This window comes from Scomber japonicus, chromosome 9, assembly GCF_027409825.1.
Source record: "Scomber japonicus isolate fScoJap1 chromosome 9, fScoJap1.pri, whole genome shotgun sequence".
NCBI lineage: Eukaryota > Metazoa > Chordata > Actinopteri > Scombriformes > Scombridae > Scomber > Scomber japonicus.
This window is the reverse complement of record NC_070586.1, coordinates 10,525,592-10,553,539: the sequence shown is the minus strand read 5'-3', so window position 1 is coordinate 10,553,539 and position 27,948 is coordinate 10,525,592. Positions and strand designations below refer to the sequence as shown.

The 27,948-nt window shown below is 39.5% G+C and overlaps 1 protein-coding gene across 1 annotated transcript in view; it reads left to right on the top strand.

The window, feature by feature from the left end:
* The first annotated feature begins 11,925 nt into the window (after window positions 1–11,925).
* Window positions 11,926–27,948, top strand: part of hs3st1l2 (heparan sulfate (glucosamine) 3-O-sulfotransferase 1-like 2) — a 31,928-nt gene continuing 15,905 nt past the window's right edge. Inside the window, exon 1 of the mRNA XM_053325100.1 lies at window positions 11,926–12,055. The gene's annotated coding sequence lies outside the window, so the exon portion shown is untranslated. The remainder of the gene's footprint in view (window positions 12,056–27,948) is intronic.

Genomic DNA, 27,948 nt, shown 5'->3' with positions numbered 1-27,948 from the left:
TAATGGAGGAAGCAATCTCATTATCTGTGTTGCATCACCAATAAAGCTTTATCTTTGCTTTTTTATAAAACAGTAAATGCAAGAATACATGTGTGTGTATGCTCATTAGTTTGAAGGGACATGGCATATAAAATAACTCAACATTTAGATGAGCATGAGTTGATAAGTTGTGCTTGTGTGACTATGTGATGTTTGACTTGGAAATAACCTCGACTTTTCTTGAAGTATCCACCTTGGCACTTTAATACAGAAGTTCCTGAAAGTCTAGCAAATAGGGAGCAGCATCATTCATGGTGATTAAATCCAAATTCAATGGATGTAGTGTTATGTTGTCACTGCACAGGATTTTTAACCCTCACTTTGCCAACTATATAAACATACATGCATCTTGAGTTGATTACATGAAAGCTTGCACTTCATCAACATGGGAAGCTCTCCCATCTTTCTCTTCTATCCCATATGATCTGAACGCAGCATTAAAGCCCTGCATACCCACGCAGGTGTTTCCACTTATTCTGACTGATTAGACCTCTGATCAGGTTGAACATGGGAATGTTTACACTGAAACACTGGGATGTAACTGGAATCTGTGTGCCAATAAGGATGATAAAGGTGTAGTTTGTACTACACTAACAGGTACAACAACGACATCATGCAAAGAGCCCTAAACACAATCCCTCATAGGAGCCAAGCTGTGCTGCAATTTTGGCCACAGATGGGATTGCAGGTTATGTGATGAGACTGTGAGAGAAACGGCAGCATCAGTCATTTCAGGAAATGCCCAAAAGGGACATTACTGTATATTCAAGTGACGAAGAACATTAGAGATTGTAGCAATTATGATTATTGTCCATCGGGAGCTGTGGAGGAAGTATTGTGTTCACAGAGGGCGAAGGAGGTGATTGTGGTGGTTGGTCAACAAAATGTCTTTGACAGGAGACATGGGTGATTACCTGCTGTACACACCATAATCATTTCTGCTCTGTTTACGACCGCTTTTTATTAAATCTTACTCTTTTTTATCTTATTTATTTCCAATTTAACACTTTTAATCATATTTAAATGTCTTTTTATGTAAAGCACCAAGCTGTGTAAGTGCCTGAATCTTAGGGTTTATATGTTTTGGGATGGTGATGTGTAATAATTTTGAAAGGCACTGATAGATACCTTGTGATGGGAGACAAAAGGGACATTGGATCAGAAAACACATACATACATTTGCTGTTATGGAAGGCAAATTACGAATAATATAGTTTTGCATTTACTTTAGAGGACATGTCCAAAGTCCTCTGTACTAAAAAAGACAAAGATGAGGATGCACAAATGAAAGAATCATCTGCAAACCTTTTTATTTTTCAACAGCATGTAATATTTTCAGCAATTAAGTTCACTATTAAAAAGTCAAAACAGAGCGCCTTGGTAAGTGATTACTGTGCGTGCCACATGATGGCAGCGTCTCTGGTTTGATTCCGGCAAGGGACCTTTGCTGCCTCTCTCTCTCTCTCTCTCTCTCTCTCTGTCTCTGTCTCTGTCTCTGTGTCTGTGTCTGTCTCTGTCTCTCTGTGTGTGTTTGCCTTTATACCATCTACTACCAAATAAAGGCAAAAATGAATCTAAGAAAAAAAAATACAGTCAGAAGGACCTACATAAACATTATTTTTGAACACATTTTTACATATGCATTCTGTGAGCAATAACATCAGTTTTGAGAAAGGGGGGAAAACTTGAACAGGAAAGCATCAGCATCATAGTGTTGATTTTGGACACCAGAGCTTGGCTCCAAAGATCTGATAAATGACCTCTTTAAAAACATAGGAAAGCACTTATCACCATCTTCAAGAATCAGAAATCATTCCACTTGTAAATAAAACAGCCGACAGCTCCTTCGGTTCTCCTTCTGTTCACATTAGTGGAAACTTCTCAAAGCAGACCTCAGCGAATGAGCGCCAAGGCCTGTAAAATGCCCCTTCTGGGATATCTTCTCTATACTTTGCTTTCTTACTTTCTCGGCACAGACGCTAAGCTTGCACACATCAAGAGCGCAAAGGTTTGATGTCCCAGCTGGCAACTGTTGGCTAATTAGCCTCCGTTCTAGTTTGGCTTGTTGCAGCTACACGACTCATCAGCAGCTAATGATCGGTGTTTGTCCCCGTCTGCAGCCCTCTGAAGGATGCAGAGAGCCGCGGTGGAGGACACAAGGAGAGCGTACATGTAGAAGGCTCCAGCAGTGACCAAATGTTCACAAAGTGGGTTTTTCGATCCGGAGAGTGAACATCTGTTCGTCTCCGTTTTACATAAAGATGTGTCTGAAATGCTGATTATGTCAGTGCAAATTAAATGATTAAAAGCCGTAATCACAATAACAACAAACTATTCTCATTATTCCTTTTTAAAGTTATTTTAAATCATTATATAATTTTTTATATTAAATTGTGTATTGTATGCTTGAAGTGCTCCTTATTAGCTTAGCCACAGAGATTTAAAAAAAACCCCAAAACTCATTTGTGCTCTCGATTTAATAATTGATGCGCACAGATTACTTAATTAGTGCCCTCGATTGATCTCTTCTGCCTGTTCCCGTCTTGTAGAGGGAACCAATTGCATTCAGTCAGCCGGAAGTTTGAAGAAAGAGACATCAGCTACTTCTTGATGTGCTTATGTGAGGTGAAAGAAGAGCTAGTGAGGGTTGTTTGATTTGATATCTGAGAGGTTTTGATTTGTAATAATATAACCACATTAATAGGTAATGAAAACCTTTTTTTTTTTTTTTATCCAAGCAATCCACAGTGAGATACGGCAGGATGAGAAAATGGCATGAGGGTGAATTAAAATTAAATCAAAAGCACAAATAACCAAATTAAACCTTTTTTGTCTTCTTTTATTGTTCATGGCCCATCTCGTGCTCTGCTTCGTAGGTAGTGGTACGGCACTTTTCTTTAACTGTGGCTCAGGGGAAAAGAAAAGAGCACAACCTCTTGACTTTGCACTAAATGGTACATTTCTCAAAGAACGTCAGTACAGAGAAACTGCTTTCTGTGCAACACTGTGGCTCATTGACATGTTTTAATACATTTTTGGACAACAAAAATGTCAAAGGCACAGAGAAACACAATATATCAGGCTTTAGATATATGTGGCGGCCTCGGGGCTCAGGAGGTAGAGCAGTCATAAACCAGTGATGATGTTGGTGGTTTGATTCCCAGCTCCTCCAGTCCACATGCCCGTGTGTCCTTGGGCAACATACTTAACCTTGAATTGCTCCCGATGGCTGCACCAGTGGTGAATCAATGGTTAGTGTCCATCTGAAGAGTTGATGATGATGATGATGATGATGATGATGATGGTTGGCAGCCCCCGTCAACAGTGTATGAATGGGTGAATGTGACATGTAGTGTGAAAGTGCTTTGAGTGGTTTTAGACCTGTAGCACTATAGTAGAGTCTATTTACCATGTATGGTACTTGTAAGCTGGATGAGTTCATTGTTGGTTTGGCTCTGCATATTTATTGAGAATAAGAAGTGTAGAAGATCACAAGCCTTATCCTTGAATGGATGTCAGCTCATCACAAAAGGTCGAGAGCCAATGTGGTAGAAGATACATGAATGCTGCCAGAACAGTAAAGTGAGAATGAGAAGGTAGAATAATCTAATTATCTTTTTTTTAACTCACAAAAATATAAATAATGAGACTTAATTTTCACAGTTGAACCCTTGTAGGTGGTTTAGTTTAGCTTTATAAGTGCTGATATAGATTATTGACTTTTAATTGACGTTATTCATCTGCACATAAATACACATAGAGCGGGGGAAGTGTTTTAGGATGTCAATACTGAAGACAACACTAATTCTGTGAAGTTATGAAGAAAAACTAATTTTGCTGCTGCTGCCTTTTTCTCATTAACCCTGTTGACTGTTTAGTTACAGTTAAATTTAGTTTAGTTGTATTTATATTGTGTAAGACCAGAAGTTTTGAAATATTCTTGGATGATTTGGCTCTCTTCTGCACCGTAGTGAACATATGTTAAATCTCTAGGTACACACGAAATCTGAAGGAAACTATATCAACAACTAATTTCCTCATCTAAGTTTTTATGCTGCTAAAAATCCACATAGACCTCTAGAAACACTACAAAATATGCATAAATATACTGCTTCAGCATATCTCACTATAAGTTTCAGGTGGTGTTTTTTACCTTAAATGTATAGAGGGTGTAAAAAGACCATTTCCTGTTTACTGTTTCTCAGCTATAGTGTAAATAAAATGTAAATCGACCTCAATACATCAGAGTCGAAATAAAAATTCAAATGAAAAAAAAAAAAATCAAATGCTTCTGTTTTGCTAATGTGAGTCAACCTTCATAAAGAAAACTCTGCTCCAGCTCCTTTTTTATGGTTCAATTCATCCACGGGAACAAAGCAATAATAATAATAATAATGATAAAAATGTAATTTTCTTATCAACGGTACAAAATGCTGTGAAGCAAAACGAGCGCGACAATCGTATTAACAAATACAATAAAGGAAGACTTTGTGCTGCTGAGTTAAATAAAGACTGCCACAGTAGAAGAGAGAAAGACATACAGTATGAGTGGTATTATCAGTACAATGTGAATTTACATACAAATAATATCACTATAAGAAACATAAGTCCTCTCAGCAGTCCAGGAAACACAAAATAAACCATTAAAGTGAAACCACAAGTATAACTGATGAAGCTATGGAGTCTCTTCTAAAAGGTACACAACTTTAAGAAGTAGAAAAGAATACAAATTTAAAGGAGCACATTAAATTATATAACCGTGTTTACTGCACAAAAAGAATAATTTAGATTCCCCTAGCAACCTCAATCCCTTAACCAGTGTCTCCATTCCCTTCACGCAGAATTTGTGTTCTTGAGATTGCAATAATTTATGCAAATTCAACCAATCTTCATAATACTTCCACAAAAAAATAGTCAAACTGGAAGAATGCATGAATATTTTCCACATAAAAAGAAAAGCATAAAATTCAGAGCCACTCTTTTCAGCTAAAGTTAAATATAAATCCATTTTCACTCTCCAAAAACAATCTCCTGTGTATTGTGTCAACTTCTCCAAGTTACAACATGCAATACTACCTTAAACTGACCCTTCGGTTTACGAGGTTTGTTATAAATGTATGCATAATGTTGATGTGAACAGTTACCTTTTATAGACTCCATTCAAACCTGCATTAATTGATTTTTGGGGCCACCTGGGTGCAGAGGAAAAAGGTGTGGACACGACATCGATATTTTATTAACTTTTTAAGTTAATATAGTAAATTTGTTACCAATAATTTGCCTATCCGGAGTAACATTAAGAACAGTGTGTCTTCTTCTTTGGTTCATTGACAATAGTCTCACAAACTTTCTTAATCTCCAGAACATTCAGTGGTTTAACCCTAACCCTAACCTTTTATGAGATCTGGAAGGATTTGGTTGACCAAAGTGTTTACTTACAGTGTCAGTGTAAAATCTATAGTTTTCATAACGATAATGTATTAAATAATAATGCTTAACATGAGAGTTATCACTCATTGATGAACCCACACAGGATTATCACTCAACTCTGCAGAACCTGACAGCTTTATAGCTTTATGGCTTTATAGCTGTAAGCCAGTTTCAGCTCACTGTTCAGCTGTCGGGCTGCAACTTTACCGTTCTTCGTTCTCATAGTGTCATCTTTTTTGGGACAAAGCAGACAGCTGTTTTCAGAGAGAAAGCTCAAAGCACTCACTGTACACTACCTGCTCAGCACCAGCTGGAAAACTGACACAGTTGTAGACTAGCTGGTGAACATAGTGGAGGATTAAGCAGCTAAAAAGCCAGATATTCCCCTCAGGAGTCGGTAGAGAGCAAAAATAGAGCTAAAAGAGAGTTACTGGTGTAGTGATTAATACGGTCGTCTCACAGCAAGAAGGTTATGGGTTCAAACCTGCCAGCCAGCTGGTGCCCGACTGTGTGGGTTCTCTCCAGGTTCTCCAGTTTCCTCCCACAGACCAAAAACATGCATCTTAGGTTAATTGGTCACTCTAAATTGCCCGTAGGTGTGAATGTGAGCGTGAATGGTTAGTCCTGCGATGGACTGGAGACCAGGATGTAACCTGCTCTCCAGGATCCAGCGACCCTTAGAGGATAAGTGGTTTGAAAAAAAACAATGAATTCAACCAAATGGACAGAAACGTGACTCCAAATGAATGATAATGATGCTCTGTAACTCCTGTATGTGTAAATAAACAAGCGCAACATATAAACTCAAAAGGTCTTCACAACTTGTTTCTGCTGCTCCCAAGTAACCAAAAAAAAAAAAAAATCAGTTAATCCAGATTTAGGCAAAACCATTTGACCTTTATAAACAGGTGTAAACTAGATTAAACATTATAATGTTACATCTTCTTGCAGTACATTCATGACCAGTTAACATATAGAGTTTGAGTCTGTTTCACCCCCTTCCCACCCCCACACTGCACACCACTTTCTGGGTTTCCTCCCAGTCTGTGTCGGGTTATGCAGCTCACCGCGCTGTGATGGGGAACAGAGACGCAGAGTCGGAGTGCACAGCTTTGTAGTTGAAGGGGCTGCTTCCTGTCCTGCATTATTAATACCTGATGTTCACAGTTGACCTGGCGCTCAGACACGTCCCTCACTGGGCCATGAATGAAAGAGAGAGAGAGAGAGACAGAGAGAGAGAGAGTGAGAGAGTGTGTGTGTGTGTGTGTGTTTGTGTTTGTGTGTGAAAGAGGATTAAACTGGTGCTACAACATCCAGGATGGACACCAGTTTATTGAAGGAAATAGCTTCTGTTAGAGAAAAAATGGCGCTTAAATTGCTTAACCCTTACATACTGATTGGGTCAGATTTTGACCCGTTTTGACATTTGACATCTGTAAAAACACCCCAAACGTCTTTTACCTTGAAATTTGATGACTTTTTCCTAAAGTGGCCCAAAATGCACAAAAATGAAAATATTTTAAAATGTTATACTTTTGTATGGGTGCTACACACTTTTGTCCATTAAGGCTGTTACAGGTCATATTTGACCCGTATCTACTGACATGGCTTTATGTTAAATGAATAATTAATAGTTTTAATAAGATAGTAGTTATGAGGATTTCTTTTTATGATGTAGCAGTGAAGACTGATGGCTCTAATGGTTTTACAATAAACCCCACAGCTCCATAAAGTTCTTGTAATTTTGAGTTTCACTATAATACATTTAAGTCATTATTGCTATGTTATATTTTGATGTCTTAGGTAAAATAGGACATGATATTGTGTGATAGTAGCTGTTTTTCTCCAATAATGAGTGGCGTAAAACCTAAAAAAATACACCCTCTCTGCTCTCTGAAATATTAATCAAGGTTTAATCACACATTTATTGATCAGTCAGATCAACTATTGATGCTTTCTAAACAGATCTGTGGTTCAACATTTGGTAAATGCACTTTTTATGAGGGGAACATACTGCGAGGGTGTAGATAATGAACAGTATGTAAGGGTTAAACCTGATCAAAGTCCCATAGGCCGGATGTTTGAGGTGCTATGCTTCTAATAGCGGTTAGCTCTGTCTGACAAGCTCTGCAATTTGTTCTCGATAATCTGCCTTAGTTCAGCAAGAATTGGCTGTTCATTACTTCCTTCAATGAGAGCGGTTTTATCCAAATACTCGGCGCTGTATTAAAAAAAAAAAAAGAAAACGAAATGTAATATAGATAATTTGCCCTGAAAAGAAATAGAGTGCGGAGAGGGGCTGAGCGATCCGTCATAAAGCCCTGTGAGAAAACTTCACTGACAACCATATAATGAGGATCTCCCACCATTTTATTGTGTCTTTATCTGTTCTCTCTAAACTGGGAGTGTGAAAAGAAGCGAGAGAAGAAAAAAAAAAGAGGAAAAAAAAGGAGCTTCAGGTTTGGAGCAAATTACCCATGCTTATTTATTCAGAGACGTCGCCTCATAGAGCAACCAACCCCCTGGGTCTTCTCGCAGGCCCCAGCGAACGCCAAATTGCTTTGGTGCTTGGAAAGAGAGAAAAAAAATGACAGAATGAAAAAGGGGAGACGAGTGAGGGCGAAGATAATGTATAGTGTTGTCCATGAAGTTGTTAAAAGAACGAGGGCTGAGTCGACAGATAAGGAGGAAGAGGGAGATTACAGGTTGGGGTTAGAGTTGAGGTCAAGAGACAGCAAGCGAGGAAAGAGAGGAAAGACGAAGAGGGAGACCTGAACATGGAGGGTGGGTGACCAAAAAAACAGAGGAAAAGAATGTTTTTTTTTGGGGGGGGGTTTGGGGGGGGTTCAGTAATCAGATAGTTAGCTCGAGCCTCGGAGGGGGGGGAATGAGAGGAGGAGAGAGGTGTGGTGGTGCTGATGGAAACTAATAAGGGAGGAGGACGAGGGTTGGCTGAGCGTCTCCCAGGGGTCTCAGAGAGAGAGAGAGAAGAAGATGGCTCGGAGAGGAGAGTGCACCCCCCGCACAGAAACTCAACAGGGGGTCAGCTTTTTGTTTTGGAAAGAAAAAAAAATAGAGAAGAAAAGCTCGTCAGTAAGAGGCGATAACAGAGGCGCTCCATGTTTCAGCTGGTGGAGGAGCTTTGTTCAGGGAGTTGAGTTGGAGGGTGATGGAGAGATGAGGGGGGGGGGGGCTCCTTCTAATTCAGGCTCTCATTTCCCACCCCCACAGTCGCACACTTTCACACATGCAAATATAGATATAATCGGTAAGTAGGACAATGATCTGTTTCTCATTGTTTTGACTCTCTACTCTAACAATGTAAAACTTATCTCCTACAAAATGTTCTTACTCTACTTTTTGTCCTATTTAAATGATGCTGAGTTACATTTACTAACACTGTTTCCCAATGCAGGAAGTTTTCATTATTAATTAATAGTATAGTATAAAATGTCAGAAAACTGTCAAAAATGTCAATCACTCTTTCCCTGAAGCTTCAGATGTCTTGTTTTATTTTGATTAACAATCAATCAATCAATCAATCGAACTTCATATATATATATATATAGCGCCTTTCATTCAGGTTAATGTAGTTCAAAATGCTTCACAGTTGATTGACAAGCTGATAATAAGCAGAGAGAACAAGTGTAGACCAAAGATAACATAAAGAAAAGGGATAAAAACGATGAAGGAACAAAAACAAAGAACTAATTAGACACAAGAGAAAATAAGAACGATAAAAAAAAATAACCCAAAGATTCAATTTACTGTTACAGAAGTCGAACCAACACAGAAAATATTTACACTTGTGAATCTGTGAGGTTGGAATAAGAGAATTTGGATATTTCTTTTTACTCTGAATGTTTAATCGAGTATCAAAATAGTTTGAATAGACTCATTCTGGTGATTGATGAATAGTCTTTCTTTGCAAGTCTTCACCACAGACTAAAGTTTGTGTCCTAAGAAACATCTCATGTGTTGTTAGACATCTGGCTTTTAGTTCAAGATGAAGGTCAACATTTCCACATCTCATACCTCACTGATGTTTTAAGTACTTGGTAAATACCATAATCTTTCCTCAAACTTTGAGTCTGGAGGTTTTCTACATTTTTCTTATTGTGAAGAAATCCCATAAAAACTCTAAAACCAACATTGAACTGGACACTAACACTAACTTTTATGTTCATCCAGAGGTTGATATGATTTATTCCTCTGTGGAGCTCCATTATTCTCCAAAAGCTCTTAAAAACATGTTCCTGTATTATGAAGAGCACAGAAACGGGCTCAGAGCTGAGAGGAATAGATGGAGTGGGAAAGTTAGACATATTTTACACATTATTAGTTTAGTTTTTCATGGGATTTGTTGATCATAAGACAAATCCATAACCACATAAATGCTTTATTTGAAGGCAGCAGATGTTGAAATCAATAAAATACACTGACGATCACTAATTTTCAGCTTTAAGCGAGGTTGTTTTTTTGTGTGGTTTATTACGTCCATGTTTGGTGACTAACACCCAAATACCGTTGGGGGGGGGGGGGTGCATTGTTATAAACCGTGTCATAATATTTCTACATTAAGTTAATCAGACGTGAAGCTGAAATGTTCATTGTTTCAACCTCACAGTCGTGGTGTGCTCGAGTAAAGTGCCAAAACAAAAGTGTCCATACATAAAGTACATGCACACACCCACAGAACCCCCCCCCACCCCCCGCCCCGTCTCTGTTCAGCCTCATGGGGAGCACTTTAATGTGGATCTAGAGCAGATTAGAGGGCTAAAGCTAAATTCTGTAATCACTGTGATGGGCTTAAACAAAACTGAGAAGGGGTCTCCTCAAGGTTAAACTGATTGCTGTCTTTCTCAATTATGTGTCAGTGTTTATTCAGGCAAGCAGCTTTTTTTTTCTCTGTGCCCCAATTTTATTGCAAGATGTTCAGGTATTGATCCAGATGGCAAATGGGCCAGACTGTGTGTAAAAATCTGCCTTTTATTTTGTCGTTTTTTGTCTGTAACTGAGTCTAATTTCCATTTCAAAACTACTTTTCCCAAGTTTTTTCTCAGTATTTTCTAAAACATTTTAATTATGGTGAGGAAAGTAGTTTTTTTCTGCCTTTGCTACAATGGCAGCCTTTTTTCCTCACCTGTTGTCAAGAAAATAAGGTTTTTATGTGTCACTTATAAACAACTCTACACTCTTTTGCACAGTGTCAGCATTTATGGTGAATTTATGAAATAGCCCAATTTTAGTGAAGCAACCTTCCTCAGGCATTTCATGAGGAGACAAAGAAATGACCTGATGTGACGGAGATTTTGTGCTGGATTTAACAGAAGTGGTTACAAAAAGATGGGTTGGAAAAGAGCTATGTGAAGGATATGACTCTGATCTATGAATGAAAATAACAAATAAAAAAAGGATTTTATTCCCACATTTCGGGCCATGATTCTGCATCATGAAAATGACACTCAACATTGTGAGATTTACCAAAAACTTTAGCCATGTGCTGTTAGGTGACATTCAGCAGTTTGTCCCTGACATGATTTGAAAAGTGGAAAGTTTTCTTTTTTTCTCTCCACCTACACCCTTGTTATTCAATTAAATACCCGTGTAGATTCAAAGACAAGAAAACCATGGAGAGTGCCAAAGGATTACTTTTTTTTTATATAGATAGGAAGTCAAAACACAAAGAAATGGCTTGGAGAGAAGCCCATCAGAAGGTTTTTTGGTTGTGGGTTTTTGTGCCAGTTCTCTGTAACTTATTTATGATTCAGGGGACTCACAAGAGCAAACTGAAGGGGGGAATTTGAGGAGGAAAAGACAATAAAAAAAGAGGTTAAAAACCTGGAATCAAGTAGGAGGATCAACTAGAGTCAAATGAAAGCAAAGTGGGAGGAGGAGGAGTGGAAGTCCTTCAAGGTGATCAGATGAAAGAAGAAAAAAAGACCTGATAGTGATATGAGAGAGATAATATAAAAAGACAAGAAGGAAAAAAGGGAGGAAGGAGGAGATAGAGAGAGAGAGAGAGGGGTGTTTCCCTGAGGCGTGGATGTGTTTGTGTGTGAATTAATCTCTCTCTCTCTCTCTCTCTCTCTCTCTCTCTCTCTCTCTCTCTCCCTCTCTCTCTCTCACACACACTCACACACACACACACACACACACACACACCCTCCCTCTCTCAGTCACTCAGTCAGTTGCAACAACACGCTCACCGAGGTCGACTCGGCAGCACAAAGCAGAGTTGCTCTCTTAGCGCACACACATACACACACACACCCTCTCTCTCTCACACACACCCTCTCTCTCACACACACATACCCCCCACACACACACTCAGATGTTCAGACACTCAACACACACCTCCTCAGTGACGCCCGCGGAGCTGAAGCAAAACTGACGGGAGGAAGGAAGGAAGGAAGAAAGAAAGGGGAGGCAGGAAAGTAGAGACAGAGATACAGAGAAGAAGAAGAAGAAGAAAAGGAGAAGACAAGAGAAGTGAATTGAAGAAGAAGAAGAAGAAGCAGAAGAAATAAAAGAAGAGGAAGAAAACTGGTGGAAATAAAGACAAATTTGGGAAAACATCACTCAGGTAAGACCTTTTTTTTCTCTCCATCTTTTCCATTCACTCTCTGCTCATCATCTTCATCATAAAAGCACACACAGCACATCACAGACAATATTTACACAAACTGCACTGTGTCCTCACAATGATCATCATGTTTAAAAAAGAAGAAGAAGCAGTGTGAAGATGCTGAGTAATATGACTGTACCTTTACTTTAGAGTTACCCTCATCTACTCTCACTCTCCAGAAGCATCTAACCTCCTATTGCCTCGGTTAAGTTCATAAATTTACACTCTTTTTTTGGAAACTTGTACTTTTGGGGGCACTGTGAAGTCACAATTGCTGTTGGTTTGTGCAACACAGAAAGAAAAAGATGTGTAAGGTGCATTCATCTTTGTGGGAGAAAATGAGGAGGTCTTTGTACATGTGTTCATTCAAGCATTACCTACATGAAAGCAGACAACAGATAACAGAGTGAGTGACAAAGAAAGTGAAAGTGGCAGGGGGAAAAAAATCTCTTTTGGGGAAAGTTTTGACATTTAACAACAGATCCTCTGAGTATCTTGAGCACAAGCTGTGTTTGCTTTGGCTTTTAACAGCAACACTTGTTCATTTTGGTCCTCTGCCATGAGTCACGTGAGGAACTTACCTTTAGACTTTAAAACAACAGTCAACAGACACGCTAGCCGCTCTGTGCGGAGGTAATCCACATCGTAAAGAAAACCAAACTCTGAGATAAAATATTAATTTGTGGCAGATGATCAACCATTTCAATCTGGACTGAAGTGGTAACCATTAAAAACAAGGGTCAGATTCTGGCTTGTGAGATATGGAGCCTAAAAATACATTATTCTTATATTTGTCTAATAGTGTATTGGCAGTATTATATCACCTGTACTCTTTTATCTTAGGTAGATATTTGTCATTTAATGCCCTGACCCCTGAGCCAACTTTCTAAACTAAACAAAACAAAAAAAACCTATCTACATATCTACAGCATGATTAAGCCGTACTGCAAACACACGATACCCGAAACAAGGTAATAATTCACTGTCAGCTCCACTAATCATGACACTCCCACATGACTAATTGCTTAAGTGAGCCTATTCCATGGCAAACAATGACTACTCTGGAGCTTCACAGGAATTTAATCAGGCTGTTAAAAAAAAAAAAAAAAGACGAAACAACTGGAGCTGATCCAGGTCAGAGAGGCTGCGAAGAGACAGACGAGCTGCGTTGTTTAGTGTTTTTGACCTTCAGCCTGTTCATAAAGACCTGATGTGAGCAGAAGAGGAGAAAGAAGGAGAAAAGAGACGGAGAGAGCGAAAAGGATGAATGGAGACATTGTCTAGTCTGTGTGTATGTGTGTGTGTATGTGTGCACTGAGTGGGGAGGGCGTGTTTTGTCTCTCAAAACAAACTGTGAGCAATCTGTGTCATGTGAGAGGTTAATGTTACACCAAGATTTTGCGTGTCTCGTAAACAAAGAGATAACATAAAATAAACTGTGTAACCCAGTCATCATCATCATCATTATCATCATCATCTTCATCGTCCGTGGGCCATTCATAGAAATAAACACTGTTTTTTTTGCAGCTTCATCTTTTTATCCTTATACTGTAACAAATAAAGAGAAAGCATCTGGTGCACAGACAGTCGGCTGAGCTTCTTTTAAAGGGGAAATATCTTTTTTTTCATATTTGATTCATGTTAAAAATGCTAAAAATGTTCCCTGTGAGTCAAAACTCTTCAGAGCACTCTGTTGGCAATATTACCTCTACTTCCTCTCATGATGAACAAGTCCATTCTTTCGTAAAGGGCAGTTATTATTGACAGAAATGTGTCATATGCTTTGATCCAAACTTGTGCCGTTAGATCCTTTCTAAAATAATTTATTGCTCCTTCTGTTTTTTGTCTCATTATGTTGTGGGTAGCAACGTGTTTATTTGTGCCTGTACAGCTCTGAATGACCGCAAACACTAGCAGATGGTCACTTGACTCATTTATGATTAGTCTACTTATTATTTTCCTATTAATTAGTAAATATATTATCACTTAGTCTTGCACTCTGCATTGTCATTCTCATTAGGAGGCTTAAAGAGATAGGAGCCAGTATGATATAAAGACTGTAAATAATACAAAGATATTCTAGTTGAGCCCACAGAATATAAATATATACTTGGTAATGTGCATGATATGTGGCCTTAAAGGTGCAGTGTGTAAGATTTAGTGGCATCTAGCGGAACAGACTTCACAAAATAAGATTCATTGTTTTCGTTACCTTACAATGAGCACTTTATATCTACATTAGGAGCGGGTCCTCTTCTATGGAGCCCGCCATGTTGCATCGCCATGTTTCTACAGAAGCTCAGAGTGGACAAACCAAACACCCGTTCTGGAAAGCCTTTTAGCATTTTTTGTTTTACTGACGACGTAGCTTCTCCTATATACTTGGAAAGGTGGAGGTGTCCATTTGGCTGCGATCTGCAACTTCACCACTAGATGCCACTAAATCCTACACACTGGTCCTTTAAGAAGAAAAGAAGAACTGCATTGCTAACATGAGCGCTTCTTCTTCACTGACATAAAGAAACAAATACAAATTATTTCAGCTCAAAATGATCATACAGAAAATATACATCTTGCGGTTTAAGGAAGAAGAATCAAAAGCTCAGAGCTTGCTGCAGAAAATCCCCTAAAAAAATATATATGACATCTCAAGAAACAAGAAAGAAGCAACAAAAAATGTTGAGCACTTTAATAAAAAATGTCAGCATAAATAATGCAAGATAAACCCAGCTCATAGTGGTTTATTTACAATCTGTTGGATTAGATTATTTCATTGGTTTTCTTAGTTTTATTGAATAAATTAACAATGTATGACTGTTGCTGCCAAAATCAGCAAGTCCTCCAAATGAATTAGTTGATGCCCTCAAACATGACACATAATAGTTTACCCATCTGTGAAAACACTGTGGTTAAGGTCTGGTTAAACAAAAACCATTACATTTAGGGAAAGTGTGGTGTGACATCATTGTTAGCTGCAGCAACAAAACTCGAAACAATCCAATCTGAGATGGTTGTAACAACAAAGGATCCATTTAACTGTCTCCTGAGAGAGAGCATGTAACAATGACTCATGCATGCATTATTTCTGAGAACAAATAAAAATGTAAAATCGGAGTTATATAACACTTCAGAAAAGTTAAAGTGCTCCACAAATACCAAAGCGGAACGGGAGCACAACCCACAAAAGCAATTAAAACCACAGACGGTAAACAGACAAATCAATTACAAAGTGATTAGAACATAAAACACTGTCGATAAAACGCAGACGAGCAAAACAGCAGCGATAAATATTCCACCTCAAACAGATTTTTACATTTCCGCAAACTGTTTCCTGTTGACCTTTGAATGGAATCAGTTTAATTTCCACAAAAACTGATTAAGATTACGTATTCAGGAAGCTTTGCCATCCGAGCTTCACAGCTACAAATCCTTGTTGAGACAAATCCTAATACTGCAGAGAACCAGGCACCCTGGATCCCTGCAGAGGAAGGAGCAGTAATGTAGGTTTTTCAAAACTGCACTCAGATACAATTTCTGGTAAAAAAAAAAAAACCCAAAGAGAAAGACAGAAGGAGACACTGAGTATGAGTGGGAGATGGAGACAGTGATGGTCGAGTTTTTGGGACGAATCGAGCAAAGTTGGAAAGAAATATGGCGAGACAGCATGAGCAAGAATAATTTGGATCATGGGACGATTTGAAAGAAAGATGAGAGCCTGAGAGCGACACCAACAAAGACATTGTGTCAAATCTAGTGGCGGTGGTTTGGCGTGGGTGTGTGTGTGCATGTGTGTGTGTGTGTGTGTGTGTATGAGGGGGTCTCGGCCACCTTGGTAGCAGAGTACATTATGGCTGTTTGGGCACATTAAGGGGCATTAGCTGGAGGAGCAGTCCTGAATAATGCATGGTCTTTATTTATGAGCAGAGTGCATACGTCCTGTGAAGCGCACTGAACCAGGCCATACACACACACACACACACACACACACACACGTCAACCACTTTTCATGCACTTTTTTATATGCTGCCAAACTCACATCATTTTCGAATCTGGCTATGTTTGTATGCATATGTTTGTGTGTGAAAAAGCATTAACGCATGCAAGTGTGTGTAATTTGTCTGTGTTGTGTGACTAACTAAAATACAACACAATACAAAACAACAAAAAGATTAAAAAAAGATGGCAAAAAAAGAGGGCAGCATATCAGGCTTCTTGTGATTTTGTGTCATTTCCATAATGTTATGATGTCGGATTTCACTGTTAAACATGGTCAGAGTCCAAAACTTAAGGTAACATATGTAAAAATGCTCCCTGATATGGATTTTATTGCTACCAGAGCTGCCAGAAGTCAGCTGAGGGTCAGTTTCCTGAAGCTAACCTATCAGAAGAGAGTGAGCTCAGCCTTGAAGACGCTGTTTCAGAAAGAGGCTGAGCTGAGCGGCTACATAAAGAGCCAGTATATAAGTTAAATAACACATTTTTTACTATATCTATCATGCAAAGATATTCCAGTAGAGGCTAAGAATATAAATGTATGTCCTCTTTAAGTCTAACATGGCAGCCAAGGAGCCCATTAACGTCTCACACACACTCACACACAAACTCACGCAATGCACTTACAGGAGAGCCGTATTCAGACGACTTCAGACAATTAAAACTTTTAAGCGTCATTTTTAAGATTTGCCTCCTCTCAGAGTTTTATCCCGGTGTGCTGAGTTTGCCCGTCTCATCCGTTACTTAACAGTTTTCTTACAAAGTGAAACGCCATCTGACATCTACTCGCACAGATATTACCGCTGGCATGAAAGAGAGAGTCACATCAGTAGATCATCAGCAGGGCTCTTTTTTTTAACAAAGTAAAGATAATGCTCTACTTTTCCATTAACGTGAGGTAACTTATTCTCTATTTTTGTTAATCTAAATGTATGAAAATCTATTTTTTTCTTACATTTCAGAAATATCACAGCTAGCATGTGGGGTTTTACCTCTTTTAGTTCATGTAATAGAAACATTTGATATTGTACATTACTGCTAACCACTCTTTAAGACTCATGCCCTTCTTTCAATTCACTTCAATGCGATTTTACTCAGGTGGGAAAATTCTACATGCAAGATTTGAAAAACAGCTGACAAACATATTGACAATTAAACCTGTGAGATAAACAAGAAATGACCTTTATGAAAAGCATAATTTGAATCTGGAGTTATGAAGTTTTAGTTTTGCAGACTCTCAAACCCTTTTGTTTGATTTGTTTTCCCACAAAAACTGAAATGCATCAAATACAAAGAAAGGAGATTGGATTTAAATCAAGTTTCATACATAAACTCAAACTACAAAACAGTTGTATATATTGAGATTTTTAATATGTTAAAAGTCCATTATTTGCCTTTAAGGGCTTTAATGGTGGTTTTATTCAGGATGTAGTGATGTCTAAAGAGCTGGAGGTGGAGTGTGGCTATGTGCTCAGGAGGTCAGTGTTAACTGTGCTTGTAAAACCTTGGGGTATAGTTCATCAGCCTGGCAGGGTGAAGGTTCACAGTGACTCAAGCTTACGCACACACACGAGCATGTAGACTGTCAGTGCTGTCACAACTCAGCAGCTCCGAGTCAAGGTGACAAGAACTCCTGCTGGCAGGCAGATGGAGAGAGCCAGCAAGACCCCACCTTTGTCCATATACACACACAGAGAGACACACACACACACACACACACACCCTGTCATCATACCATTGTGTTATTATAGTCCCTTCTGTTTACTGGCCAGGACCTGCTGGCATGGACCGGCCAGTGACAGCCTTCCCAGCTGAACTGTGGTTTCATTCACAGGTTAAACTCCACTGAGAATGACAGAACTCATTTAAACTCTGCCTTAAGGCTCCTTTACACTGTCTGATTTTGGGCTGGCTAAGATTAAAGTTCATATTTGTGAGAGAAACGTGGTAAAATGTTGGAACGATGGTTCTAGACACAGTGACTGATATGAAGCTTTAGCAACCAAAGATTGTGAAGATTTTAAAACCAAATTCTTCACAATGTGACTGCTGCTATGACTTTAATCTACTAACAAAGCAATCAGAAAACAACATGAAATAACATAGAATACAGTGGCCTGCCTGACATTTCATGAGTGCATGTTTTTGAATGAAGTTTAGGAGGAAAGCTCCCTTGTTCTCACATACCCCAAGCTGGAGCCAGTGCTGGTTCGGAGCTAGTGCTAGAGTCAATGCTCAGTTGGTGCTAATCTGAGCACCTCTTACGAACCTGTTGCTTTTCCACCGGCAAGGAGCCACGAGATTACATCACTGTATAACGTAGCCAGCGCCCGCCTTTGAAGCACTTCCATGATTCACCAGTGAGAGGCAGCAACATGGCAACACAAGGCATCTAGCCTGCCGGAAATGAAGAAGAAGAAGACGACAGCTCTGGCAATTTTTTTTTATAAAAATAGTACTTTTAATCAACAAATCTTTAACCCTCTGTAAATGCCACGCTAGTCAGCTAATGAACGTTAGCCCTGCTAGCCGGCTAATAAACATTAGCCCCGCCCCCAGCCCACTGACGTAATCGGTTCTTGCTTTAGACCAGCAAAGAGTTGGTGCTTGCTCTGGCTCCCGTTCTGAGGCTCCGGGCTGGAGCTTTGGCGGTGGAAAAGCAAAGAACCGGTGCTTAGTCAGGCTCTGGCTCCGAACTAGCTCCAGCTCGGTGGAAAAGGGTTAAATGATACGTTGACATGTTGATGGCACACACAAAAACATAAACGATGAAGGTGAAATGAAAAAGAAGTTTGTGTGAGTTTGTTGTATTTTCATAACACATGGACAAAGATGCCAGTTGAGAACGTTCCTCCTCTCTCCTTTTTTACTACGTACTGTTTAGCGCTGTTATTCATCATGCATTCAGTGCATAATCTAACAACCTCAAATTGATGTCATAAAGTCTGGCATAGATTATGACCAAGATTTTATTAGAGTGTCTTGCAATAAATGTATACGATCATCACAGTCTTAATGGGCCTTTAGAGGAATACTCTCCACTAAAAATTTGATCTCTTGAGTATCAAACACCGCCACTTGAAGGCTTGAACGGTGACTCTGAAAACTTTATAGGATGTAAAACACAGACCCACAGAGTCCAAACTGAGGGCTGGATTCAGATTACTGGTTCCTGTTATGTGTCAGATACATTTCATCAACATTTGAGATCTTAAGCTGCTTGTCTCATTCTCAGGCTACTGTGATGTTACTGCAACCGATAAAGATTAAAGAACTAAATTGAATCTTAAGTGTTTTTTTATTTTTAACTTTCAATAAAATAAAATATCAAAGCTTCCATAAACACTTCTTAAACCATTTCTCTCACCGATCCATATGATCAAAAGCCAATCAATAGCTAAACACTATCTTTATGTCGCAGCTTTAGAGCTATGAGGAGATGAAAGTGTAACAGGTATGAATTATATTGAGCTGCAATATGTTGTGGAGAAACTATGAATGACAGATCAACAACAGAGAAACAGATTGTTATGCAGCATTGGTTTGAAGTTTTGAATCCATTGTGAATCTATGAAGCTGTCCTTCAAGAAGAAGGACGTGGCAAACTTTTCAAAACAAGTATTCTGAAAATCTAAACTGTGAATGTGGTTACAAGCCAAAACAAACACTGTGAAGGTCGAATACTCAGAAACTAGAAACTCTTTTTTTGCCATATTTCAGCTATAATAATGACATGATACTGCATTTATTCCTAGAGGGAAAGTTCCTTTTGCTTGGCTTCCTGTGTGTAGGGATCAGAGGTCAGTTTCTGCACAGCGAACAAGAGGTTGGCAGGGTTTCAGTGTTTAGTTAAAGGGCAAATCAGCAGTATTATATTTCGGTCAGCATAATGTACTGGACCCTAGCCAAGGTTTCAGGCCAAAGGATGATCTTCCCACTCACTATGAACATCATCTAAGGACTTTGAAAAAGTGGAAATAATAAGTCTTATAGTATTTTTAAAAATGTGTTCAAGACAAGAGTTAGAGAAGTAGGAAAGTTTGCATAATTTATCAGACTTTTTTTTTGCATGGACGTATCAACAGTTGGATGCATGACAGATCACTGAAATATACCAACCAAATATTGTATTATAGCTCAACTGCAGAGCGTCTCTCCCTCACTTTCTCAAACCCAATCCACGAAACACTACAAACAACTACTCAAGTATAAGTATGTGTGTATGTACTGTTCTCTTTACATACTTAGAAATAAAAGGCAATACTAGATAAATAGATCTTTATTGTCATTGCAAGTATACAATGAGACTCCAAAAGAAGTAAAAGTGGGAAAAAAAACTGTAATAGTGTCTGCAGACCAAAAACACTCAGAAGTAAGCCTTTTCGCATATGTATTTATACACATGTGCACACACACATCAGAAGCCCACATAAAACACACTGTGTGTCTGCATATATAGTACAAAACAATATATTAAATATTTTCCCCAATACGTTTACTCAAATAGATGTGTGTGAAGACCCTGGAACTTGAATAACACGACTCAGAATAGTAATAAAGAAAAAATGTAATGAATAAATACATAAACAAAATGAGACAGAGAGAGAAAATACAGAGCAAATAGATTTCATAATAAGGAAGAGTAAAAGAAAATATCTTGTTCCACTGCATTTAAACTGTCAGTATTCAGCCACAGCACTCATTAGTCCAACACCACATACCACAACCTCACATCATCAGATATGAGGTTGGGGTTTACATTATGGCTAAAACAATAAATATTTCACACTTTTGGAGATTTTTGCCATCTTGGCCATGACACAGCTTTCAGTCGTAACCTTTGCACACGCTCATAGTCGAACCCTTGTCCCATCCTGGTGTCGTGCCAATTAAAATCAATCAACCTAATCTCCCACATATCGACCCGCTCCGTACAGTAACAAAGTCGTTAGAGCAAAACCCTGGCCCGCTCCCAAAATTTAAGATAAGGAGTATCAAAGCAAGGTCATGGAGGGTAAATCAAAAGACTCAAGGGGGAAGAGTGACACTTTAGAGATTTGCGGGGTGACCTTGATGGATTCCAGACAGTCGGAGGGAGTTCAAATCGCAAGCTGGGTGGCGATATGTGTGTGTGTGTTTGAGGTTCGTGATGGCTCTCATTAATTTCCAGTTGCGGACGGGGCCTGAGGACTGTGTGTGTGTGTTGTGGTGTGACAGGGAGGAAGGAGGTGGTGTGTGTGGGGGTTAAGTAGGAAGGAAATAAAGCCATTTAAGAGTCATAAAGTGCTTGGTCAATCAAAACCGCCCCCTGCTAGGGACCTCATGTCCTCCACTGTGTGTGCATGTGTGGGTAAATGTGCTGTTGTGGGTACATGTGTGTGAAAATGTGTGTGTGTTTGTGTGAATGTGAGAAAAAAAGAGCGACAAAGTGCATGTGTTTTTTTTTGTGTATGTGGGAGAGTGTCTTTGTGTCTGTGTGTGTATGTGTGTCTGATGTGAGTGTATTTGTCGACTGAGGGGGGTGAACGAGCCAGTCTGGAGAGTCAGTGGGATACTGGGCACAAAGCGAGAAAGAAAGGGAAGGAAGAAAAGAAAGGATGCACCACCAATGGAGCTCTGTGAAAACAGCAACACAGCAGATGCAGTGATTAGGTGTAATTTGTCCCGCTACATGTGTGCCTGTGTGTGCGTGGGGTGTGTGTGTGTGTGTTACCTGTGCATGTGCAGGGACACTTTTTGCAGGGACACTTTTTGAAACTGTTTAAACTGTCAAATTGAAAAATCTCAAGCGGCCTTTGAGTTAAAATGTGCATTACCACACAGTTAGGTCCAAAAGCTCACATACATGTTAATGAGCCACAGAAGTCACATCTCTTATCTGTTGACTGTCTGCCTTTTAATTGATTAATTTGCAGTTACTTATCTGTTCACCAATTATAAATATGCATAAACAATAGCTATAGAGAGAGAAAAGAAAGTGATACTCAAAAGACAATACAATAAAGCTGCTATAAGCAACATGAAAGCAACAGTAATATACTTACAAACAGCAGACAGAAAAGAAAAGTGAGCATTTACTTTCACTTTCAGTTATGTTTCTGGACATCTTGTAAATATTGGTCCAATATTCAGCCTCGTTTGAGCTCTATTTTGGTCTCCACCATCTTCTGAGCTGCTTGCTAAATGCTCGACTTGTATAATTAGTTTGATTTAGAAGAAGAAGAAGAAGTCTGTGCATGTTAGGATGAAACTAGAGTACTGCTTTGGGACTGGGATCATGTGGGTACCATGGGACTCAAAGCAAATCTCACAGGAACGGACGGTCTTAACTTTGCTTAAGGTCGGAGCGGGCGGTTGAAAAGTAAAGTGCGGATTATGTTAATTATGGTATTTAAATATATTATTCTAAATTGGGTTTCATGTATGGGTCGAGACTTCTACTGTCATGTCTGTTTTATTTATATTACCTGGAGTGTGTAGATAAATCACATATCAAAAATATTGACTGATGCAGGTCGAATGTCTACTAGTAAATTCATCTTGTAAGTAAACTGCAAACTGTATGTAACTAGCCTGTGTATGTAACTCCACAAACCAACCCAACACAAATCTGTATGCCAAAACAAAAGCTGCAAAAGAGGCAAAGATCAAAGGTTAATTCCCTGATGATTCAGCGCTCGCTTATTCATGTTTGTATTTTAATCTTGAATTGTCAGTATAGGAAAATGTGACACAGACACACTAATATCCAGCTGACGGGTTGGCGGGGGGTTGAAGCCCTCCTGCTGCTAAGTTCACCTCCACAACATAAGCATCAGATTTAACGCTGAACAATGACACCATCAGTGCACCATCTCTAACATGTTAATCTGGGGAAAACTTCTGTTGAATTTAAGCAAAATATCAGCTTGTGAATCCTGAGATTCAATGAGGACATGAGGAACACTTTATTTAAAATAATAAAAGTAATGTTACTTATTACATTTGATTACTTTTCTAGTTTTCTAACCAATGTTTTCAGCTGTAAGTGTTCCCATTAAGCACCCAAATCTAAGTTCAGGTGTTTTTCATGGATACTGGCATAATTTATAAGGGAGATCATTTCTTATAAAGCAACATTTATCTCTCATTTGAAAATGTATTCATTAGTTCATGTAGATTTTGGAATATAAAATAAAGATATTTGAAGAAAAAAGTCAAAAATCTGGCATGGAGCTTAATTGGTACTGTGACACAATTTAAGCCCACGTCATGATTAATTAACAAAATATTTAAAAAAAATGATTTCAAAGAATTAAAAACAGCAACATATGTATTCAGTAACATGTTAAATATTTAAAAATAAGGGGAAAAACCCTCCTGAGCAAAATCTTAAAGGTCTGACTTCAGTAACCTCCTTTGTAATAATCATCATTTTCATAAGTAACTGTATTAATACCTGTTACATTTATTTTGTAGTTAAATTACATAACACTGTTGTAACTAGTTACTCCCCAACACTGGTGTCTATGTTGTCTTTTTTGAACATTTCAGACACCAATCATACTAATCGTCCATTTTGGACAACAAAGCCACCAGCAGCCGGTTTTGTTTATTACTGTCGCTGTTGGGCACTGTTTGGCTTTAACACCGCACCAACTGTGGCGTCATCTGGAACCACCAGCCTCCTCCATCCACTACCTCTCTCTACAGCTTCTCTCATTCTTTCCCTCTTTGTCCGTCCTTCCCGGCCTCCCTCCTGTCGATAATCCTCCGTCCCTGGGGTCTGCTGCCCAGGTGAGAGGGATCTAAACAGTTGTTGCCATGGTAAGCTACCAGCAGGAGTCCAAACACACCTGATAATGCAGGTGCATCATTTCTTTCTGTCTGTCTGTCCCTCTGTCCTCTTCATCTGTCACTCACTTTCCACTCTTCCTCTTCGAACCTTGAATCCTCTTTCATTACATAAACACCATCTGCCTTTCTCTCTCCTTCACTCTGTTTTCTTTTTGATTTCGCTTTCCTTCAGCTGTCCCGTCTGTACAGTATGTAAAGCAGGAAAAACACAATCCAGGACCCAGATAATATTTTGGCTCGCTGGCCCGTGATGATATTGACCAGACACAACTTGCCCGCCCCCATCTGTCAGCTCGCCCTCGTTCCAGACGCCTTTATGCACACAAGCGTGACACTCACACACACGCTTACAACAGACGACACTGACTGAATTCCCCCCAAAAAAAACAAGTCGATGGTGTCTGTTGCCCTGGAGCTGCTGACCTCGCCAGTGTGCCAAGAGGGACAAACGCAAATCCTCCTAACCCACATCCCCCCCTTTGATACCACACACACACACACACACACACACACACATACACATACAACTGTCCGGCACCCCTCGAGTGTCCCGCTTTCACCCAGTGACAGTTGGGTTAAATCCACTCTGACGGGTCAGACTCCTCTCACTGTCGGGCCAAGCTGTCAGGGCTACTGTCACTGTGAGAGAGCCCACATATGTTGTTTCTGTGTCTGTGTGAGGGAGTGAGGGTGTTAGGGAGTGAGTGAGTGAATGAGGGTGTAAACAAGCAGGATGGCAGCAGGGTGGGTAAGGGTGTGAATTAAGCACAGTGTGTGTGTGGTTTGTGATGCTGCAGTAATTAAAATGATGCATTACCCCTCACCAGAGCATTAATATTCATTGGAACTAAGGGGTTTAGCCCATAAATATGTGTACCAAATGTAGAAGATTTTGTGAGCTAAGCAGAGAACTGTTCTGATTGCTTCCAGAAAAGTTGGTCTCTTTAAGATCACTATATAACGCTACGTGATGCTCCTGTTAGACTGGGAAATTATGTCATTATGACTTTATTGCTATATTTCAAACAGTGGCTAAACATGTTTTGCTGCTTAAAAGTAGTATTAGTGGGTAGAAGTTTTGGGTAGTGTCCAAAAGTAGGAGATTTCAGATACAAGCAGCTGGAATTAGTTTCCTCTGCAGGGTGCCTGGGATCAGAGTTAGAGGCAGGGCGAGGAAATCAGACATCTGGAGGGAGCTCAGAGTGGAGCTGCTGCTCATTCAGATCGAAAGGAAGCAGCTGAGGTGGTTTGGAATTGGGCATCTGGTTCAGATGCCTCTTGCTGGTGTATGTCCAACTGGTAGGAGACCCAAGGGCAGATCCAGAACGTGCTGGAGGGACTACATCGCTCTTCTGTGCTGGGAGGGTCTTGTGTCTCCCAGGAGGAGCTAGAAGGTGTTGCTAAGGTTACCATACTCAAGTTGCTGCCTCCATGACCCACGCCCAAATAATTGAAGGATGAATCAACGGTAGAAATGTACTACATGTAAGTTTATTGTAATAAATTAACAGATAAATGAAAAGCATATACCAAACATCACAAAGGTGCTGCTGCAGCAGTGAGAGAGAACTAAGGGCCTGTCTGTACAGGTTCAGCTCATGAGCCAGCACAGGTGCTAATCAGGTGTGATCCTGCCAATCACATGATCAACCTCGCACTGTGGACTGAAAACAGCAAAATAAAACAGATCGAAGAGGTTGCAGAGATCGATTGAGAGATTAAAGGAGAAAGAAAGTGACAGAGAGAGAGAGAGAGAGAGAGAGAGAGAGGACCCCATCATGTTCGTAGCTCAGAGAACGACCGAGCATCACCATGCAGACAACCCCTCTTTCTCTTTGCCACCTCTCTATATCCAAACAACAACTGAACTGTAAACACACATACACACACACTCACATTCACACTCACACACAAACCAGACATGCTGACTTAAGTGTGGAGTGTATGCCAGCAGCAATACCAAAAATCTTCTTAATTAGAGTAAAGTGCACGCTCTATCTATCTATCCATTCATCTATCTATTTATCTATCTATCTCTTTTTCTCTGTCTGTCTTACATTTCTGCAGAAACATCATCTTGCTTTTTTATGCATGCATACACACAAATACACACAAACACACACACACACACACACACACACATACACAGAGATTCCTTTGATAAAGTGGATTTCCTAATCAGACTCCCCCCTGCGCACTTTCTTATACAACAACAGCAGAACCCCCACTTCTTCTACACACACACACACACACACACACACACACACACACACACACACGCCCAATATTTGTGTACTAAACACATAGTAGAGAGGAGAGGGAGCAGGCGCGTTTTGGTGTTTGATACGGTTGACCCAGATCTGGGAGCGTGCACGGCTGAAGATGCAAAGAGGAGGAGGGGGAGGGAAGGGAGGGGAGGGGTTTTAGGAGAGGGGGTGGGGGTATCTGAGTATTATACATGTGTGAGTGCATAAGATGATGAGTGGGTAAAAAAGGCGATGGGTGTGGGCCGCTGTGCTGCTCAGACAGTTTTTTTTTCTTTTTTTCATTGAGTATTAGAAAAGCAGCGGGGGGTTGATGGGTAAAAGATGGACAGACCTCAGCAAGAGTCAGAGTGAGAGAGGGAGAGAAAGAGGAACAGAAGGTGTGAGAGAAAGATAGACCCAAAAAATAAAGAAATTACACAGTTACATAAAGTGTGGAGAGGTTTTCAGCAGGATTAGTCGCCCTTGATGTCTCTATGGAATTCAAAGGACTTGCTTTTAGCTGGATACTAATTAAATCATAAACCAACTACAGTAGCTAGCTAAGCATGTGTGCATTACAGTAATACCATACTATAACAAATGTACACTAATAATGTACTAAGTGCACTATTTTGGTAGCTAGTAGAGAAGAAATTAGTGCACATACATTTTTCATATGTGTCAGCATTTCACTAACAATTGAGTTCATGAGGTATTTAAAAAAAAAAAAGATCTATAATTATTTAGAAAACAATGTATTCATACTCTGCTAAGTTAGTGTAGCAAACAGTTTAAATAGCCTAGTCCTGCATCATAATATTTGCTGTTAAAACAACAAAAGAGCTAATGGAAAAATGGCCATGGTGTCAGAGATTGAGTGTGTGTCATTTGCATTGAGAAATTGGCTAAATTAAAGTATGAATCTGTGCACTTAGGTCACAAACTATCATTGTGTACTTAATTTTGTTTTATTTTTCTATTGCAAATGCAGTAAAATAGTTCAAATCTGCAGCATAGAACTAGGACACAGTCATAGTATCTGGTCAATGTGCTGTTAAATTTTCAGATTGACTCATCACAGTATGTGGCCTGTTTACTGTGAGGCAGTATTGACATGTACACTACAACATTACATGCTTTTTATTTTAACTTGGAGCCTGTGTAGCTCACTTTGGGGGAATAGCCAGTTCTCATTGTCATTCATGATGCACTAGATGATGATGACTTTATTTTGGCAGTCAAATTGTGACTATTTGATACAATTTATGTATTAAATGTGAAAAAAAGACATTGAGCAGTGAAACTGAATACTGATGCTTTCATAAATGACTTTACACTTGATTTTGATGAACTTAGCAGGAGAGGGGGCATGTGATGTTAAAGAATATCTCTATATGCATGTACACTAGCTATTTTGATATATAATTTGGCATTTAAAGCCAGGAGTCCTCTGATATCAAAGGCTGTTTTTTAGAGTAAGATCTGAGAGAAGAAAGAGGCTCTTGTTGGACCTTTTTAGGCAGTTATGCTTTTCGTCCTTTGTCTGCTTCTTCATCTTTCTGTCTTTTTACTTTACACTCGATCCCTCTCAGGAAAAGTTCAAATCTTTCCACTCATGCAGGCAACATCATATCTCTCCTCAGACTCAGTACCTGGTGCAGCAGGGAGTCTCGAACTCCTCGTGCAGATAGACAGAGTGCCTGGAAGAGTCAAAACTCTTTGACTTCAATAGAGAAAGGAGCTCTTTTCACTCTTTCATCCTACCGTAGCTATGAA